Below are 22,500 nucleotides of genomic sequence, written 5' to 3' on the forward strand. Positions count from 1 at the left end.
AAAACTATGGATTAGACACTAATATCTGTCGTTTTTGGTTATTTTTACGTCACCCCCTTCCCAACCCCACCCACTTTGGTTCCAGTCATGTCTTATTCTTTCCCAGTATTCTTTCCCAGAGAGCATTTCAGGTCATGCTGGAACACACATGCTGGAACACACACATACATACATACATCCATTTTTATATATATAGAAGATAGACTGTATACATTAAAGTTTTAATGTTTATCTTTGAATCATAGATACCAATTCTGGACTATTGGAAACGTAACTGTGCCAACTCACCTTTCAGTTGCCTTTCACTGTTATAAAATTAATTTTGACCAAAGTATCTCATCAGCATTACAAACGGTAAGATTAAAGTATGAAGAAATAGGATAAAGATAAATAAAGAAAAGTAAGCTGTAGGTGTGATGGCGTACAATAGCAGAATTGGTCCACAAAAGGCTGTCCGGAACAAGAGCGCTTTCTTTCAGTAAGAAAAATTGTTTGAATGCATTTTCCCTCGCTGGTAGAATTAACTCATATTGGATTTTGAAACAAGCAGTCTACGTACGGGTGACTTCTGTTTAAAGGGGAAACCAATAGAGAGAGAGAGAGAGAGAGAGAGAGAGAGAGAGAGAGAGAGAGAGAGAGAGAGAGAGAGAGAGAGAGATTCAGGATAGCAGGAAAGGTGTATGAAACCGATGGGGGTGTTGGCTGGAATGTCAATAACGTCAATTCAAAGGACAGAGAGAGAGAGAGAGAGAGAGAGAGAGAGAGAGAGAGAGAGAGAGAGAGAGAGAGAGAGAGATACCGGAAATGGAATAAATGATATTTGCGGTTATCATAACCATAGCTGGCATTCTTGTAGGCTTTGTTGGTATTCAGTGGCTCTATGGCGGTTCGGCGGGGAAGTGAAATGAAAAATGAAAATTCTTTTGGTGACTACAAAGAAGACTCCGAGAAATCCTTCGGATTTCAGTTTTAATTCGAGATTCTTGGAATCTTTAGTTTCTATCACAGAAGGGACTGTAACTCGTCTTTTTAAGTCTTAATAAATTTAATAAATTTTGCTCATGGGTTGGCTTTTATTTAGAAATTTCAAAATATGTGGCAAGAGAAAATTTAATTGTGTTTGTTGTGAAACAGTCAGTTACTTTATATATATATATATATATATATATATATATATATATATATATATATATATATATATATATATATATATATATATCAGAAATCCTGTATCATGCATTAAGTATAAGTTAATATAAAAAACACCTGACTTTCCCTATTATCCCTTATTTTAATAAAAAAACACTTGAATTAAAATGTTCCAGAGAATCACTTACGTACTAGAGAGAGAGAGAGAGAGAGAGAGAGAGAGAGAGAGAGAGAGAGAGAGAGAGAGAGAAGCTATTCAATTTTAAAACCGCAGGTGTCCGATGCAGAACAAATTTCACGAATTTCATTTGAAATGGATTCAATCAAAAACAGTCGCAGCCCACCAGAAAGATGATTTTGGTTTTGTAATATCTTTGATCTAAGAAAAATGAATATGATGGATTGAGTTGCGTATGCAATATATATGCAATGTAGTCAAAGTTATACGAGATATTGTAATTAAACAGAATAAATAAGCTTTCTCTACGTTATCACGTAGCATGTGACCCACTTACAATTTGAAGATTAGCAATATCGAGATTCGGTGGGTGATGTCAAATTTTTCTGTGGATCAGCAGAAAATCAGTGATGTTGAATAGTAGTAGGTTTTGGACTGAATTAATACGGATGCGTTTTAAAAATATCAGTGATAAAAATCAACAGCACAAATAATGTCGTCAGCTATTCTAAAAAAAATGTAACAGGATGTCTTTTCAAGATTGATAGAAAGGGAATCTAAGTCTAAGTTTCACTCTGTTCCCAGAGGGTCTAATGATCAGACTCGGATCTACCAGTAGATCAAGATATAAATCATTCGGGCCATTCTTTACCACCTCTTTTTCAGTCGTAAACATTATCTTTCATCCGAAACGAATAGTGAAGGCATTAGTAATAGGGAGTTAATTTTGATGTTTTGATGGGCCGTGTTGAAACCGTATAGCCTGCTTTAGATGTATTTTCACGTTGCCATCGGATACGTAAATAGGTGGAAGTACTTTCATTTTAGCACGTGTACGGAAAGCTACATTCTAGATAAACATCCTTGTTTACCTCTTGGTAAGGTTATTACATTTCATCATTAGATTTTCTCGTATTTTCAGTTATAAAGAGAACAAAATCTTTATTAACACGATTTTACAACACATTTTTTGTAATAAATAACGAATTCCCGTAGAAAGTAACAGGAAAGTAGTTCGCGTACGAATAATCACATATTAATTACGTATATGATAGTAAAACATTTTGTTGTATCTCGGTGGCGAAAAAGATATTGTAGTGTGTGAAATGTTGACAGAAATTCTCACTTTCTAATTTATCTGAACAAATGAAATTCCAGATGAAATTATGAAACGCTGGTGTTTCCCCGGAGGAAGGTAAATGTCCTTGGGGTTTATTAAAGGCATTTCGTGTTATTTCTCGAGAAGCAGTTTAATTACAGTCAAAGCATTATAATATCTTTTGTTTGCCTGAAATAATTTTGCTGTCGTTTTCCAGCCAGTAATAGAACAAAGCAAAACGAGAATTGTGTAATTAAAAAGTTCCTGGAAGACGAATTTATTTTTAATTCAGGTCATTAATTTTTTTATAATAATGATCAGTTCCATTTCACATTCACCATATTTGCACCTGCGCTGCTGCTGTTGATATAGACAGTTGCTGTATATTTTACCAGGAAAATCTGGATACCATAGCATGTGATTAATGCTACTGCTAGAAACTGAAGTGTGTGTTTATGTTCGAGCGTGGCTCGTAAGGCGAATAAAACTTTTAGTGTCTGCCAGACCCACCATCACAGCCCAGTCGTGTTTCTGTGACAATCTTTCGTCCGCTGCCGCCGCCGCCCTCTCACCCCTTGATCTCCTCATCTGCCGCAGGCGCGTTAACTGCATTTTCATTGCCAATAAAATATCATAAAACGAGGCTAACAAGCAGTAAAGAGAAGCCAACGCTATTATCAACAGCCATAAATGTAACACCTACGAATTGTGTGCTAGTCTCGAAGCCATGCGACAAGAACGTTGCCGCATAGTTAGTTCGGCGAAAAGAACGTTTTGCGCTGGAATTCCAAACTTGTAAAGTTTGGTTTTAAAGCAATTACGTCTGGAGTACCCACTGCTTTAAAGCAGTTGTTCCGCACGAGACTTATAATTAGACTTTGTGGTACGCCTCAGGAGATATATTCGCCAAATCTTCAGTAAACGTTTTCTTGGGCACCTTAGCGGCAATGTTCTCAAGTCTTCGTTAATACATTACAGCTAATGCTCACTATTAAAGCATCAAAACAGATACATTAAGCGTATATTGTTTATCTGCCTATCAGAAAAGCTTCGCTCCATTATATTTTTAGTTATTTTTGGGACTCATTAGCATATGATAATCTATCTCTTGGGGGAATTTCCATGAGAATTGCCAGCCACTAAAAACAATAACAGCTTGATTTTCAGCGTCTGCCCTAATGAAAAAATACCACCATTCGACGCCAAAATTGCATGACAGAATTGACTTAATCAAAGGGATTGTAATCATTGCAGGAAATGACGTTTCAAAATCTTTTCCAAGCCGTAGATTACATTAAGCATTTCTTGGATGAAATATTAGTAGGAGGTAATGGAGGTGACTGAGAATTTATGCATCGGGAGGAGGTAACGAGCAAAGGATTTTGCAAATGGTGTGGGGTTGGGGGTGGGGGGACACTGAAGATCCCTTGCCCTTCAGGAGCTGCTTTTTCACCTACGAATTTAATGATTATAGATTCTGACAAAGATCTGAAAACTGAAGAAAGCCACTATGATAGTTTTTGAGATCTACAAGTCAGAAAAAACTGAAATTGTTGCTTTAAAATTACCTCTGGTCTTGCAAAAAAGGTGAAGGTAGAACTTATCTGGTGGACAATTATTACTGGTCAGAAGGTATTAGCTACCAGGTTCCATCGAAATCAGGGAATAAATGGAATGAGACAAAAAGAAATAAAAATTAAAATAATTCATTAAAACAATACCTTGGACTCTGTTTAACGTAATTAATAATTGTTATTTGTCCAGACGAAGGTTCTGAATTCCAGAGGCTTCTTCACTATTCATGTTTCTGAAGTACAGGAAAAAAGCATACCAAGATTTCGATTTTGAAACTGGTCTGTTTCCTTTGCAAATAGACCCATGTCACAAACCGGGGAGAAATAAGGGAAGAAAACTAATAATAATAATAATAATAATAATAATAATAATAATAATAATAATAATAATAATAATAATAATAAAACATATATATATATATATATATAATTTATATACATACACATATATAATTTATATATATATATATATGTATATATATAGTGTAGAATGGTAGTGAAGATTATCTTCGTAAGTTTTCTGAATATCTAAAAGCTTTTATGAATTTTTGTCAGTTCGTCATTTTGTTGAAAAACTGAAAGACAAATTTTAAAGAAACCAAACGCCAGATACTATGCAGAGGAATCTGCCTAATTATAAGAGGTACATAAGATCACTGTAATGAAATGTCTAAATCGAGATAAAATACATAAATATTATTCTGAAATGAAACGAGTTATTGTCCAGGGAGAATGCAGGACAAAGCTACTGGATGAAAATGTGAGCAGTAAAAAAAAAAAAAAAAAAAAAAAAGGATTTCGTATAATTTTGTGTTGGGTTTAAAGTCACGAGTGACAGCAGACAAAAATTGCAAATGAAAAGGTTGAATTAATGAAAGGGAAAGTTTTATTTTTGTTTTAATTTCCTGAAATAACTCGAGCGATCAAAAATATACTCACGAGCGTAAAGAGAATAAAGGGGAAATACAATAATACTCTTTTTTTTTTTTTTCTCGCGCGCCAAATTCCGGGTGTGAGTAGCGTAGTAACAAAGTCACTTTACCCATGATTTTAACCGGTTTATGTTCTCGTTGCGTTCATGTTTTTAAGTTGCGAGCATGAATTGTTCATGGATTTAATAAGTATGCGTAGGTCCTATATTTTGTTATTAGGATGGCCGGGGTCTTGATTTCGCCAAGTAGGCATTATTTAAGTCTTATAGCTTAGCATAGTCCTTAATTTTTGGCTAATAAAAAAACGTTCCACATATTTGTCTGTCTCTGTTTGTCTCAGTCTTTCTTGTTGACGGAGAAATTATCAGAGAATTATAAGCCACGATATATATATATATATATATATATATATATATATATATATATATATATATATATATATATATATATATATATATACACACACACATATATATATATGCACATATATATATATACAATATATACAATATATATATACATATACGTATGTATATATGCATATTATATATATATATATATATATATATATATATATATATACATATATATATATATAATGCATATATTCCATGAAACATAATTTTTTCCTAATGATATTTTCTTAATGGTATTTGTTGTTGTGAAGTATAACATTGTGTAACATAACAGCCACTGTTATCTGTTTGACCAGCAACACTCAATTACTTTTTTAAATTAAATGTAGAATTTAACGTTTTCCGACAAATTTATTTTAACTAATATTACACTGTAAAGAAAAAACACCTAACACCTGATTTTTATTTTAGATTAGGTAATTCTTGCTAAAATAAGACGAACAACGGCAGATGGTCTTCCATTACTAGAAGACAATGCCGAACGATCTTCAGTGAAGATGTAGATATAAAGTTATGCCATGCAGCATAATAAATGTGACTTCTTCTTTTCAGTCCTGCGTAAACATCGTCTGAAATGCTTGTCGGAAATGTCAGAAAAATCCCAGCTCATTGTTTACCTTTACTTGGACAGGAGATGCAACGTCGCCAGTGATAAACAGTTGTCTTCTAAAACCAGGTAAGTAAGATAATATTTTCCAGTTATGAAATCTGCTGAAAGTATTTGCGGAGTTCGATATGTTATTTGGTTTAGCGATAGCCCTGATATACAACTAGTAATATCCTATTCATGTTTGATCCAATTTCTCCTTTCCCTTTTGGAAAGTAAACTTAGTTAACGCATATATATATATATATATATATATATATATATATATATATATATATATATATATATGTGTGTGTGTGTGTGTGTGTGTGTGGTCATGCAAGCGCCAACATGATTTGTGAATGTTTTTTATTACTTTCCATGAATGTATATGATCATTAACCGTTGTCTATTTTTATAATATACAATGATTTATTTTACAAGGATATTTTTCAAACTTGCGGACTAAGCGAAACAGAGGGCATGTTAACGTTTGAATATCTCTTAAGGGAATACAAGCCCAATACACACACATACACACACAACAAATACAAATACATATATATAAATATATATATAATATATATATATATATATATATATATATATATATATATATATATATATATATATATATATATATATATATATTATATTTCTTTATAAAAGTAAACCTGATTTATGGAGAAGGAAAATTTTTTTTCAAAACGTTTAATGAAAATCTGTCAATACTATTTTTTTTTATTAAACAACTAGTTCCCCAATTGTACTTTTTAATTTATAGTTTCCATTTGAAAAAAACGGACCCTGGGACACATGGTCCTGATTTGTTTCAGGACCATGTGTTATGTTTCTTTTTATACTTTTATAAAATTTCTTTTTCTCGTTTTAAAATCTGAGTCTATTTTTAATTCTGTTGTCTTTAATTTATAGCTTTGAAAATAGACTCATGGTCCTGAAACGTAAAACAATAAAGTACATTGAAAAAAATAAAAATTTCCTAAAAATTCGATGCTATATATATATATATATATATATATATATATATATATATATATATATATACATATATTTATATATACAGTTTATATATATAATATGCATATATATGCATATATATATATATATAGTGTATACATACATAAATATATATATATGTATATGTATATATATATATATATATATATATATATATATATATATATATATATATATATATATATATATATATATATATAAAATTATTTATATATATACATGCAAACTTTGCACAAGTAGTGGGAAAATAATATGAATACCGTAATTAAAATTGCTGTAGATGACGTAAGCCGCAGCAATGTTTGGAATGGAAAGTTAACAATGATTAATTTGGAAACTGGAGACATGACTGAGAAAATAAATGAGTCTCTTTGTATTTAAATTAAGTGAGTTACTGGACGGAGAGATCTCTGTAAGCAAAGACGTATGAGGTGTATTGGAATGAATATGTTACCACTGGAAAATAAATTGTTCTGTGGTATAAAATGTACACGTTAGTGAAAATAAATGCATCTTTAATTCGAACACTTTTTTAAGTATTTATCTTTAATGCGAACACCTTTTTCAGTATTTATCTTTACTGCGAAAACCTTTTAAAGTATTTAACTTTAATGTGAACACCTTTTTAAGCATTTAGTTTTTTTTATGAGGCAGCAAGAATATTATTGTCCACTGGTACTCGGATTTGTTCCATCAGTTTTTCACTTAGTTTTTTGGGAGATGGATAAATTATATGAAGACTTGAATTTACAAATCAAGCCTCAGAACATCAGTACATCAAATTTCCTAAGCTTTAACACCAGTTTTTTTTTATAAGAGCATCTCTTTGTCATTTGAGCAGCTCTAAATCACCATAAAAGCTTTAAATTAATACAAAATAGAATTTAAATTGAAAAGTGGGTACTCACTAACTTAGCGAAGTTACTTACATTTGTGCTATAAAACAAAGTTTCATAAGTGCTCAATAAAACACAGAGTCATAAATGCGCAATAAAACACAATTTCATAAATACACAATAAAACACAATTTCATAAATGCATAATAAAACACAATTTCATAAATGTACAATAAAACACATTTTCATAAATGCGCAATAAAACACAATATCATAATTCACAATAAAACACAAATTCATAAATTCACAATAAAATACATTTTCATAAATGCACAATACAACACAATGCCATAAATTCACAATAAAGCACAATTTCATAAATTCACGATAAAACACATTTTCATAAATGCACAATAAAACACATTGTCATAAATGCACAATAAAACACATTTTCATGAATGCACAATAAAACACAATGTCATAAATGCACAACAAAACACATTTTCATAAATGCACAATAAAACACAATGTTATAAATTCACAATAAAACACAATTTCATCACTTCGCAATAAAACACATTTTCATAAATTCACAATAAAACATTTTCATAAATGCACAATAAAACACATTTTCATAAATGCGCAATAAAACACAACTACATAATGCATAATAAATCACAATGTCATAAATGCACATTAAAACACATTTTCATAAATGCACATTAAAACACATTTTCATAAATTCACAATAAAACAATTTCATAAATTAACAATAAAACACAATTTCTTAAATGCACGATAAAACACAATTTCATTACTTCACAATAAAACACATTTTCATAAATTCATAATAAAACACATTTTCATAAATGCACGATAAAACACAAATTATCAATGCACAATAAAACACAATGTCATAAATGCACAATAAAACACATTTTCATAGATTCACAATAAAACACAAATCAATGCACAATAAAACACAATGTCATAAATGCACAATAAAACACTTTTTCATAAATGCACAATAAAACTCAGTTCATCAATGCACAATAAAACGCAATGTCATAAATGCACTATAAAACACATTTTCATAAATGCACAATAAAACTGAATGCAAACCTGTCCTCCACAAACTTGAATCCCAAACTTGCAAAACAGATTACCGCCAGCGCAGTAAAATCATTGCCAATTCTATCGTTCATATGTTAGAACTGGAAATATATGAAAAACGGCGTTACTCATAAAGATAATCCTTTCACGTTTTATTCTCTTCTCTACTTATGATATTTAAAACTGTTATCTTAAGTAGAGAAGAGAATAAAACATTCCTACAAGAATAAGCTAAAATGATATCAGATTCTTGTAATACACTCACGATAATCCGTTCCGGAACTAATTAACCAAAAATTCATATTTAATGTTTGAGTACGAGTTGTACCCAAGGAAATTAAGAATCTCGTGGGAATCTCAGATGTTGAGATGAGACAAATCATTTTCTTCTTATTAGCATGAAGAACGGACCAAAAATTATCAGATGTTGAGAACTGAGACAAATAATTTTCTTCTTATTAGCATGAAGAACGGACTTCAAAAATTATCACCACATGGTTCCGAACCAAATACCGGAATTTTAACCAGAAATAAATTGGAACCGATTTGATGGAGAATCGAACGCCCTAGGATGATATCCAGTGAAGAACTATTTGATGGAGTAGCCCATGATATAGCAGGCGCAAGTAGTGTTTGAGTGTAATCGCTGAACGTTAGGGTATAGGGAAGTATTTATAAGTAAGAATAAACACTTGAATCACTGAAGTGAAAGCAAAAATAGACCAAACCTAAAATGGGTTTAATGCAACCCTATGATTAAGTACTAATTTAAATGTATCCAAGGTGATGCCGGGTCATCTGAGCCGCAGGTTTTATCTTACATAAATCGTACTTTAACTCAGTAGTAATCTGAAATGTTTGTTTATGGTCAAGAGAGCTGAAATTCGAGACAGGCCATTGTGTTTAAAATTTGTTGCTGATATATTCCATCCCAGACAAGTGAGCTCTGCTGGGATATACAGGGTGAAGTTAGCTCTGTTTTCTTCAGATAGACTCCAAACATTTTGCCGTTGACAGATATCTGTGTTTTCTCTTTGTAAATGTAATAGTCAGAGAATACCGAATGAGTGGTAAGCAGAATATTTGTTGCCATAATCCTAAGAGGAAAGTAATACCGGAGGCCGGCGTAAAACTTTTACGAATTGATCGACAAACAACAAATCAGATATTACAACAGTACAAGAGGGGTAGTTACCTAAGGAAGTCTGACTGATGGTAATCATGATAAAAAACAGCACTAAGGTTATGGTTTATGATGAGGACTCAGGCCAAACGTATATAAATATTTATTAGAAAACATTAATTTTCCTCTGGGAAGTTAAGATGCGAGAAAATGAGAATTGTGAAAGCTTGGCAAGACCTTTGGTATATGTTGAAAGACTGATCTGTTGTGAAATCGTCTGCTTCTGTAAAAAGAATCGAATATATTTTAGTAAAATCGTGTATTCAGATCATCTGAATGGAGGTTGAAGACGAAATGGGTTTGGGCGAAAATATGTAACACGCAAGGCATTGCGAGATTACTTGGCAGAAAACATAGTGATATATATAGAAAGTGCATGAATGTGTTTAAAGCATAAATGGATGACATGGTAGCGTAGGTTGCATTTATAAATAGTGCTTTTGAAAATTATTTTGTTTTGGTATAGGAAGAATCCCTGAATGCGTTTGTGATTTTTTTTACTGCACATATCTCATTTACCCCCGATGGATTTCCTTGAATAGATTGGTGCGAGTAAGAGGTATGAAAAATAAAAAAGAATGAGGTTTTCGTATTCATGGACAGAAAAATACAGGGAGCGAGGAGTAAGCTGCTCTTAAAGCTCTAACATCGTTATCTATATTTGTATAACATTTTCCTTTGTTCATTAACCTTCATTTATATTTTCCCCGTAGGGGGTTAGTGCCGTCAGTGCACCTCATGCCGTGCACTGTAGGCATTACTTAAGGTTCTTTGCAGCATCCCTTCGGCCCCTAGCTGCAGCCCCTTTCGTTTCTTTTACCGTACCTCCTTTCATATTCTCTTTCTTCCATCTTACTTTCCACCTCCTCCTAACAATTGACTCATAGTGCAGCTGCTTTGAGGTTTCCCCCCTGTCCCACCTTTTAAACCTTTTACTGGCAATTTCCGTTTCAGCGCTGAATGGCCTCATAGGTCCCAGTGCTTGGCCTTTGGCCCAAACTCTATATTCATTCATTCTTTTATATTTTCCCACTTTTCCCTTTCACCTGAATCATCTATTCCTCTGTCGCTTCTCTTTTTAATCTGAGATCTTAGCAGACTGCTTCCCTGCTTAAAAAGAAAGAAAAAAAAAAAGGCAAAGTGAGGAAGACCCTGAAGGGAGGTAAGGGCGGCTGTCCCAACAAGTAGGCTCTGAAAACGGGGAGCGCGGAAAAATGTCTCTACTTAGCCCAAGGAATTTTCTGTTAACACATTTTATCTCGGAAAACCCAAATCTGGACGAAATCTGCCTGAGGGCGAAGGAGTGAGACAGCTGGTTATTGGCGTGTATCTTTTTGAGATTAATGTTTTATACCGTGTTATTTGATTCTACGCTCAGCTGGTTTTTGAAGATGGGAGTGAATGGGTAAGATAAGCATGCATGTTCATTAAAGTTTGGTGGTATAAAGGTCTTTTTAGGCTTTGAACAAATGCAAACTTAGTTAAAAGTAATGTAGCCTTTTTAAGGTCTAAATCGTGTTGGTCATTTCTTTCATGTTCTATATGTTAGGGTCGTTTAATTAATTCCCTGATTCCATTGTTTCCTTGATCTCAGGCGGATTTCTGCCTTATTCATCTTTCTTGGTTATTTTTGGTTCGTAAAAACAAACAAACAAACAAACAATCATATTTATGCAAGTTTTAAAATCTGTGCAAATACACAGAAATTATTATTCCTTATCGTTGTTTGAAATTAATTTTCATCTGGCTTCCCAAGGTCCTCATTGGACGGGTTGGAATCGTTCTCGGCTAGCACTCTGCTGGGCCCGCGTTCGATTCTTCGACCGGCCAATGAAGAATTAGAGAAATTTATTTCTGGTGATAGAAGTTCATTTCTCGTTATAATGTGGTTAGGATTCCACAATAAGCTGTAGGTCCCGTTGCTAGGTAACCAGTTGGTTCTTAGCCACGTAAAATAAGTCTAATCATTCGGGCCAGCCCTAGGAGAGCTGTTAATCAGCTCAGTGGTCTGGTTAAGGTATACTTAATCTGGCTTCCCAAATATTTGAACTAGTTGGAGAGGGGGATATTGTAAGAATTTATTTTATAGTTAAGAATATTTAATATTTTTAACCTATTTTAACGTAATGACCCTAAAGTCACAAGCTTGTTACTGGTACTTTTTAATACACTTTGTCAACTTATCTAATAAGGCACGTCCCATGTATGGGGACATTCGTTGCATGATCTGTCCTTTTATTTCTTAAGTCCAGGAAATGAATAACATCTTCAGTATTCAAGATATAAAGTTTTCATTATCCTTATTAGATATATTATAGGTGTAGGGAGGGACTGCAAATTCCCATCCCATGAAACGCCATCCTTTCCATGTATAATGAAACGCCATCCTTTCCACCTATCATGAAACGCCATCCTTTCCATCTATCATGAAACGCTATCCTTTCCATCTATCATGAAACGCCATCCTTTCCATCTATCATGAAACGCCATCCTTTCCATCTATCATGAAACGCCATCCTTTCCATCTATCTTTCATATTTTCTTGTCCTTTATCTGCATAAGATGAACTGGCTGTCATCAAATCAAATCATCTTATTTTTAATTTCCTTATTACTATGAGAAGCACAGGAGACTGTCATCTTCACAAAAAAATAAATTACATTAGTTTAACGCCGATTAGACATCATTCCCATATAGTTGTGTATTGTCTGGAGCCGAAGCATTCTCCATGAATAACATGTTTATATGCATGTTGCAATGTGACCAAATTTGCTAATTTTTATTTTCCTCACATTATTCTCCTTTTGCATTCCCTTTCCGAATTTTTCTATTCTATTCTTATTATCATCTCCCTCAAATCTCTAAACATGAGGAGTTCTTGGATTGACGAAACTGTTTCGATTTCCGGAGTTTGCTGATATATTTGCCTTCTGATTTGCTGTTCTTTCACTTGCTTATGAACTGTTGTGGTTAATTTTCATCATACAGACATTGCTTGGAAGGCTTGCTGTCTAAAACCTTTCAGAGTGTTAGCCTGTTGCTCGTATACTAAAGCAAAGCACAGGATAAGATAGATTTTGGGCATATTTTTTCTTCACATCAAATGGAATTCAAAACCCCCTTTCTGTCTACCAAATAGATGCTATGTAGTGAAAACTACTGTTGATGAGAACCCCGCTGCTAATTCATATCCTTTTTCAATCAAATATCTTCCCTTAGTCTTTGAGTAAATGAGATAGGGAGATTGTTTAATAATGCAAGGAAAAATGTCTCCATCCACGTAGACTTTGCCCCAATGATTCGTTTTGTATTAATTCAAGGTCCCATAAGTCGATGATATCAAGAAACTCGACTGGACCACTAGGTAAAAACAAGCTGATACTTTATACAGCTTAAGTGTCTGACTACTGGTAGGTTGTCAGGGATAAACGTTATCGTCCTCTCAAGTATGTATGTATGTATATATATATGTATGTATTTATGTACGTATAAACATACTGGTGTATGTAGAAGCAATACTCCCTGTAGATACTGGTAAGCTTATTATATAGGTTTTACCGTAAGACGTTTATAGCAAATTAAAATCAGTCTAGACTGTCAGTAAGTGTGGACGTCAAAATCCAGCCTTAAATAATCCTATTAATTGCACTTATCACACCATAGAATGGGATGCCTTGCAATATGCATAAGGAGCCTGAAATTCTAAGTCAGGTTATGGATGACGTGTAAAATGAAAGAACACAACCTCTATTCAGATCAGGAACTACAGCGTAACGTTTTGCCTTTCTTGTAGCCATATTACATTATTTTCACGACCCATATTGTTGTTGAGGATTAGCCGAGAATTAAGTGACATCTTTTACAAATGTAAATCTCTCATGTACGCCTACTAAATCTTTTGAAGGTCTCGCGTTTCAAGTTCTCAAGTTTCCTGCAAATCTCGTATCGATAATAAATACAGTCAGCGGACCTTTTTTTTTTTAAGCATAATACTCTTCGTTCTTGAACTTTTGCTCCTGTGGCATTAATATTCTAAAATTTCTTTCATAAGAAACTTAAGCTATGCTACCTGATATGGCAACGCTTTACTGCTATACATACTGATAATTGAAATTACATGAAATGAAACGGGCAGCAAGTAATAAAACATGTGTACAAAAAAGAAAAAATTGCAAAATATGACGTGACAAACATTTGCGTTAGTATGATATTTCTCTGTTGTAGCTTTTGTTTTCTATATTTTAACATTCAGAATTCTGCTTTGGCGAAATGTAAATTTACTTATTGGCTGTGAGGTTATTTTTCCTCGCTCTCTGGCAGGGTTGAACGCAGTCAGTGCTGCGTACAAGTATAATGCATTTTTTGTACCCATGAGTAATGTGTAATAAATACTACCAAGTAATCAAAGAGGACACAAGTCTTATCTAGATATTCTGAATAAAACTTCAACGCTTTCTCCTTGAATTATGTGAGAAGATAACTTCCAAAAGCAGAATTCGTTTATGGTCGATTGGAATCCAAAGAAGAAAATACGGATTATTCCTCGAAGACCCATACAACATCCCCTAAGGCAGTCAGCATCCCGGGAGCATCATCTTGAGAAAAGAAGCATTTGCTCACTTATCAGAGCTTCCTCCGGGCAAATAGAGAGGTTGCCTCTGTTTACTTAAGAGCGCCTTTCTCTTCTGTACACTTTCCTCTTTTCTTTATTTGTTTGGCTCAGTTCCCATCCAGCTTAAGATTTTTTTCTATCTTACGAATGTATAAGTTTGATGGACAAGGAAAGACGTGGCTGATGATTGCAAATGGTAGTTGGTTCTTATAGTCTTATTTTGGGATGCAAAGTTTACTTATATCCTTCAATAGTCTTATGCCTTACCATTGTCATCTTGTATTTGAAACTGGGGATCTTCAAGATGACTTGAGTGAGATGGCACACAACTGAGTGGTAAGGAGGGGTCTGGTACGAGTTGCAAAGAGTCGTGTGGTAGGCAAGAACTCTACCTATCACATATATGCATATATACATATATATGTGTATATATACTATATACATATGTATATATATATAATGTCGAAAGAACTCTTTAATTCATTCCTTCTTTAGGATGTAGTTAACGTTTTCCCAACGACAATCTTGAATTTCAGACAAGGATTAGAAGAAGAAAGCATCGAATTCGTCGTTTACAGAAGAGGGGCCCAGTATTATCCACTGAGGAGAAATGTCTGGGTTAAATATTGGAACTGTTTTTCAAGACGCCAGTTCAGTGGGCTTCCTGATTTCAAGACTTCGTGAATTGCTCAGATAGTCTTGCAGATCTCGTGTGATTTTTCTCCATCTTCATTTACATCTGATGCAAATGAAGATGCTACGTCATCATCTTCTCAGAGTTTCTTTGTTTACACTTTTGATTTCATTACTGACCTCTTCCAGTTCCTCTTATACTGATGTCTACGAATCTGTTCTTCGTAGATGCTTTTTCATTCAGTCTTCACAAATCTTTCCTGAAACTCTAAATGGGACGGCTTTTAACTTACAGTAGTTTATTCAGTAACATCTAAATCAGGTTTAAGATATTGTCTGTAGGCCAATCGAAGACTTGGGAAGGAGCGACAAATTTTACTTAGAAACTAAACCCAAATCCTAGATTGTGGTTTTTCATTTTTATGAAATTGTAGGATATTTATATTTAGCAGACTTTTCTTTTTATCTCAGCAGCTTTTCCAGATACTGTACCCATATTTTGTACTCTGCCTCATTCTGAGTATTGTTTCCACAGCTAGAGAGTCTACTTTCAGTGCGTTTTTTGGCTAATTAAATGGGAAAGGTCATCCTCTCTTTTCAGCTCTATTGTCTAGATCTGTATCTAACCTAAATTCTAACCACTTTTTGTCAGTCACTATCCTGCCTTTGGTCAAATTTTCATAGAATCCACATGTCATTTTTTGTGCGTAATTCCTCATTGAAAGCACTGACACACAGACAGAAAAAGGACCCCCAAAATATTATGGTTTTGCGGAGGTAAACTAAATATTTGCAGTCAAACGAATAATACCATTAGCGTGCAACTGTTTTATGATTTAAAGAGGATATACTAATATTTCCATATAAGTTCACTTGGGATGGTGCAACTTTCACTCTCCCCCTTTTCATGATAATATTTATTTAGACTTTTAGGGTTAACAAAAGAAAAACTATTTTATTTTTCTAGTATTTTCCTCTACTTAGTATTTATACAGGAATGACAGCCATGCACGGTATTTCTTCATTATAAAGAGAGAGAGAGAGAGAGAGAGAGAGAGAGAGAGAGAGAGAGAGAGAGAGAGACAGAGAGAGAGAATTCTAATATCTAGCATGACCCTATTTGTTGTTGGGGTGGCACCAGCGTAATTAAGTCTTTTTAGGGGCGTCATGTGTTGGTGAAACATTTTTTATCTCTTTTTTACGCTATATACATATGCGGAAAGCCAGCAACAAAAGAATGAAAAATGCTTGATATTTTATTCTCACTTTGCAAGGAACTTGCTCTTTATAGAGGGTACTGAGTGTAAAAATGAACTTGAAATTACAAGAACAAAACTCTGTAAAGTTTTTAAACAAATAATAATAATAATAATAATAATAATAATAATAATAATAATAATAATAATAATAATAGTTTTTGTTGTTTCTGTCACCATTTTCATTACCGTTGTTGTCATAACAACAATGGTTATTACAGTTAGTATGATAACTTTGATAACTGCACTGGCAAATTGGTTTATCGATAATAAAGTGAAATGTTGATGATCATATACATAGCTTTAATATATGCATCAGAGTATAGCTGTAGAATAGAATAGAATAGAGAGAGAGAGAGAGAGAGAGAGACTCTTCCTCGGACGGGTATTCTAATGGGCAAAGGTAATCTTCGAGATCCATTAAACGACCGGAGACTGGCATGATAATCATGATTACATTCACGAGATCGGAATTACATTTTTTCCCTTCGCTCGTTGTCTAACGAGAGTGATTAAAGGCAGAGAGTGGAGGAGATTATCGCTTCAGGAGGTCGCTGATTGCTTGGTATTATCGAGGAGGCACTCAAATAGGCTTAGGCGAAAGGTAAAGTAATTACATGCAAGTTATTTTGCATGTTGTTAGGGTGGTTACCTCTGTATAAATGCCACTTGAATTGTTATTTATTACTTACTTGTAAGTTACATGCGTGAAGGTATATTGACTGAATGATATATAGATCTGTAAGGGTATGTAATAGGCAAGAGGCGAGAATTTGGGTAAATGGATGGTATGTTGAGCTTCAGTCTACAAATAGTTAGCCTTTAGTTAATAATAGTAAAATGACATCAGTGAAAGTAAAAGATAACAACAGAAGACAACTTACAGGTAAACAAATAAAAGGGAACATAGATACAGACAGAGTAACTTACTCGTTCGTTAGCCAGTCAGCCATGAGACATACGTCTAAACTATGAAAAATTGTTGGACAATCGCTAAAATAAATAAGCTCTCGATTTATTTTCACTTTAGCAGAAACTTTTTGAAAAAGACTGTTTTAAGATCTTGGGCAGAAAACTCCTACAATATCAGCTTTGTGCACCCATGCAGAGGTCTCATCGGCAGTGCCTCTAGCCCCCTTGCATGCAATGCGCCACTCACCATTAGCATGCACTCGTTATTATTCCTGGAGTGCTGAGACCCTTCCCTTCTGTTACCTGTTTTAAAACTTCTAATAATTTCTTCAAGGTCGTCCCCTTTCTTCCTAACACATGTGAATTGTACACCGTTCAACAGCCTATCATTTTCTGTCTTTCCACATGTGCAAACCATCTCAAAATGTTGTGATCCATCTTTTTACCATGTCTACGGATCTTTGCACCACTTTTCATCTTTCAGTTCTTCTGATGCTGCATATACTGCGCACACAGTTCATATATACTGCTTCCACATTTTCCTACGTATCTCCATATTTCTCACCCTTTCATTCCTTCTTATGCCAGATATATTTGCGTAAATAATCTATCTCTGTGGCTTCCATGTTCTATCTTTTGTCCGCTCACACCGTCTCCACTCTACTTCCGTATAGGATTCCAACCTTGGCTTTTATAAACACTCCAAGTTTACTCCCAGTCTTCTGTATGCAACCTACTACTTTCCTTACTTCAGTTATTCTGTAATTCACCTCTTCTCTCTTCCTACCATTATCCGAAATATTTACTCCCAATTAAATACTTGACTCTGGTGCTCCCATTTCCGCCATCAATATTAGCCGCTGTTGCTCCATCTTTCTTGTTAAAATTGGCTCCCATTTACTCTCAGTTTTTTCCTTTTGAAACACGATCAGACTCTTTCAGTAGTTTCTCCAGTTTTTCCTCACTATCTAAGCAGCTTGTATCATCTGCAAACCCTTGTTTTCCCAAAATGTTTTGCTCTTAGTAGGGTATATTCAGCTTATCAAGAATCATAGATTCTTCACAGAATTTTTTTTTTTTCTTGTCAGAAAGGAAATGGTTTCCCCAGTATCCAGTGAACATTCTATATTCGTATACTTACCGATGCAACAGTGTAAATGACATATAGCCAATTCATAAAAAATCAGTTAAGAAAAAAAAGTGTTATGCGAATGTGGAAAGAAATGCATTTCTTTTAAAATTATTTTTAAGCATATATTATCCTCAAAACATATCTGTCAAAAATAGCTTTCAAAATGCACGGTCCAGATGAATTTTTTTAACATATCTGTCTTTACAAATTCACCGTTAGCCCCTAAATTAGAAGGGTAATGGTCATCTTTACAAAATAAGAAAGTATTTGTAACAAGCCCCATTTAAAGCAAAACGGTTAAGAAACGAACAAGATATAAAGAAAGAAACGTAAAATCAAAGATTGGTCACATGTAGTTTTGGAGTCTACTTCTAAGTCCATAAGCCTATTCTTCTGCTTACTTTTACGGTCACGTTCCTCCCTATTTCATGACGACTTCATTATATATATATATATATATATATATATATATATATATATATATATATATATATATATATATATATATATATATACATACATACAGACATCTAAATATATACACAGAAATGTATATATATATATATATATATATATATATATTCCATAATTATATATATATATTTATATATATATATATATATATATATATATATATATATATATATATATATATATATATATATATATATATATATATATATATATATATATATATATATATATATATATAGTAGACAAATGAAATTTAATGCCATTGCAACGATATCAGGCGTATCCACCTGGCGGCTCGGTCAATAGGAAAAGCTGAACTACGATTATAACATTGGGCCAAACTCTATTAAACTGATTCTATTGAGATTTCATTCCAAAGCTAAACTAATCAGTATGGAATATATACATATATGTATATATATAAATGTATCCTCCAATCATTTCCACAAACCCGCCTCAGAACTCACTTGCCTCGTAGATTTGGTTGATTTGATACCAACTTTATTATTGGATTTGGTTTCCGTTCGTGTGTCGGTCGTATGAACGCGGCCTTAGCCCTACAAACACAGGCGGACCCGCCAACTGGAACCCAAAGTTAAATGTACTGCGAAGGCGGGATACCATTATCAAATTCCCTTTTTGTTTCTTGCTTATTTAAAGGATTATGCCTTTCCTGGGGAACTGTGTACTTGCCCTCAAAACAGTTACCGTGAGAGTATGACTTTCACTCATGTCAGCTCTATGCATAACTAGTTATATGAAACTGTCGTTTTCATCGATTTCAGAATAAATAAAACATCTGTACTGTTTCTTAACCATCTTCTGTATTCGAAAGCACAAGAGCCCGAGCACATACAAACACAAACGTATGAATATACAGTATACGTTTATATGTAAATAAATAAATAAACATATATATATATATATATATATATATATATATATATGTATATAGATATGAATATGTATATATATACATATGCATATTATATATATACATATATATGTATATATATACTCGTACATGTATATATGTATGTATAATTTCTAACCCTTATCACATACGTATAATATAAAGTAAGTAAAGTACCTTGACCCGACGAAATCCACTTCACCATATCTATTTTCAGTTACATAAACTACGGACTCCCAGTGGAATAATATACACTGATCTCTATATTTATGTGGGTTAATATTCACAGTTCACGAATAAATGGAAGGAACAGAACGCGCAGTTAATTATTATTAGATTCATGAACGTTATACTGGAACCCCTTTCATTCCGTTCGTTTATAATTCTTCAAGGCCCTCTCTATCAGCAGTTAAATCAGCAGAATGGTATAAGGTGTTATAGAGGAGACGGGGTTTGGGGGGTGGTGGCGGGGTAGGTATAGGGAGCAGGGACCAGAGGGTTGAAGAGGGAAGAATATATGGCTCAATGGTAAGGGTGTGAGGATGAGGGGATAGAGAGGAGAGGTAGAAAAAGGTAGAGTGGAGTGGTAGGAAGAGGAAGAGGAGGAGGTGGAGAAGGAGGAGGAGGAGGAGGAAGAGAACGAGGAAGAGGAGGAGGAGGAGGAGGAGGAGGAGGAGGAGACATAGAGGAGAGGGAGAGGGGAGGAGCAGAAAGATATAGAAACTAGATTCTCTCACCGTTTCTCCCCTTCTTCTCTCCCCTAAAATCCTACTGTTCCATTTTACATTACGATTCCGAAAAAAATCTTAAGTTTCGCTCATAAAATCTGAATAGCTATGGGGGAATGGAGAGAGAGAGAGAGAGAGAGAGAGAGAGAGAGAGAGAGAGAGAGAGAGAGAGAGAGAGAGAGAGAGAGAGAGAGAGAGAGAGATAAATTTATGGCAAATGGAAAAAGACAGGAAATGGTCTGAATGCTTGGCACTGGCAAAAAAAAAAAAAAAAGGCTATAGAACACGCAACAAAAATTTTTTGGATGCAAACAATGAAGAGAGAGAGAGAGAGAGAGAGAGAGAGAGAGAGAGAGAGAGAGAGAGAGAGAGAGAGAGAGAGGAGTTAAACATAGACAACAGAGATTTAAGAATGATTCAAATGATAGTAACAAACAAAAACAAAAAGGACGCCATTCATTGATTAATACAGATAGTTCAGAGGTGCATAGTGCAAAAATATGGAATATGATTGACACTGGAGGAAGATAAATCTTATATAGAATAGGAAAACTTGGAGAAGAACCAGAGGAACACTTTAGACCTAGTATATTAAAGTTCTCGTTAACAAGAGTAGAGACACTGATGAGTAACCTTTTAGGTACAAAGTTTCTGTTAATCGCGAGATTTCTCTTTAATTTCAAATGATTCGGAAGGAGAAGAAAAAATAAAAAATAATGAATTTTGAACTTAATGGCTTAAAATAACTGAGAACGGGGTTAGGGTTATTAAAACGGAAATCAAGTTGTGTCACGACGAGCAGAAATGAGATGATTGCGAGGGAGTGGAGAGAAATTATGCTCACAACAAGTACCTCACATCTCATCAGATATCCAACCCTGTTTTCCCAAAATGGAGTATCGTCGTTCCCTTACCTCCTGTTGACTGTTGCGTTAAAGTTTCTTGATGGAGTTGAATACAAATTAGATATTTCTACATCTTTCTAATCATTATTATCGTTTTTCAGAAGATGGACCCGATTCATTTGGAACGAGTCTACAGGGGCCATTGACTTGAAAATCAAGCTTAAAAGAATTTGGTGTTCATCTGAAAGAAATTACAGAAGACAATAGGAAATGCAGAAAGAGGAGAAATACGTAAGTACAAGATGAATTGTTACAAGATGAACTGTTGTAGGATAGTAACGCACTGCATCTCCGCTTGAACTTTTGAGGCTCTTAATTGCGCAACACCCTCTTAGGCTTGCTTTCTTGAGAGGCCTTTTTTTTACACATGAATGTTGCCTTTGATTATGCGTGTTAGAGCTGTTAGGTTATGTTAATCATGCTAGCTTTATCAGTCTCCGTGTCCCCGTTGTCAATATGTGTTTAAATCTATCAACTGTGATGATATCTTCTGTAGCGTTGCTCACTATAATTGCCTTTCTCTTATTGTGGTAACCTACTTTAGCGTAAAAATTCAGAGAATGAACTGGTCACACTGAAGATTTCCATTGAGTAACTCTTCATCTCAGGTCTATCGTTTCTTTCCTTGGCGTGTTTGTATAGGCATTGATAATCACAGAACTGTGTCTAGTCACAGCCCGGTGCCGGTTTGTGTGATGCTGTTAGCTTCTGTGAAATATCTCCCACTTTTTGAAAACATCCACAGGTTTAGGAAAGATGAATTTAGCCTTTTTGAAAATTGTGGACATGTTATTTTCCAGTGTTAGGTCTTCGTTTAAATGATACTGGAGA

General features: G+C 34.0%; 1 long non-coding RNA gene across 1 annotated transcript in view; it reads left to right on the forward strand.

Annotated features, from left to right (window-relative positions):
- LOC136849063 (uncharacterized) overlaps positions 1-22,500 on the forward strand; it is a 378,493-nt gene that overhangs the window by 26,522 nt on the left and 329,471 nt on the right. Inside the window, exons 5-6 of the long non-coding RNA XR_010856223.1 lie at positions 5,901-6,024; positions 21,771-21,900. This is a non-coding gene — a long non-coding RNA (uncharacterized lncRNA). The remainder of the gene's footprint in view (positions 1-5,900; positions 6,025-21,770; positions 21,901-22,500) is intronic.

This window comes from Macrobrachium rosenbergii, chromosome 20 (genome assembly GCF_040412425.1).
Source record: "Macrobrachium rosenbergii isolate ZJJX-2024 chromosome 20, ASM4041242v1, whole genome shotgun sequence".
Taxonomy (NCBI): Eukaryota; Metazoa; Arthropoda; class Malacostraca; order Decapoda; family Palaemonidae; genus Macrobrachium; species Macrobrachium rosenbergii.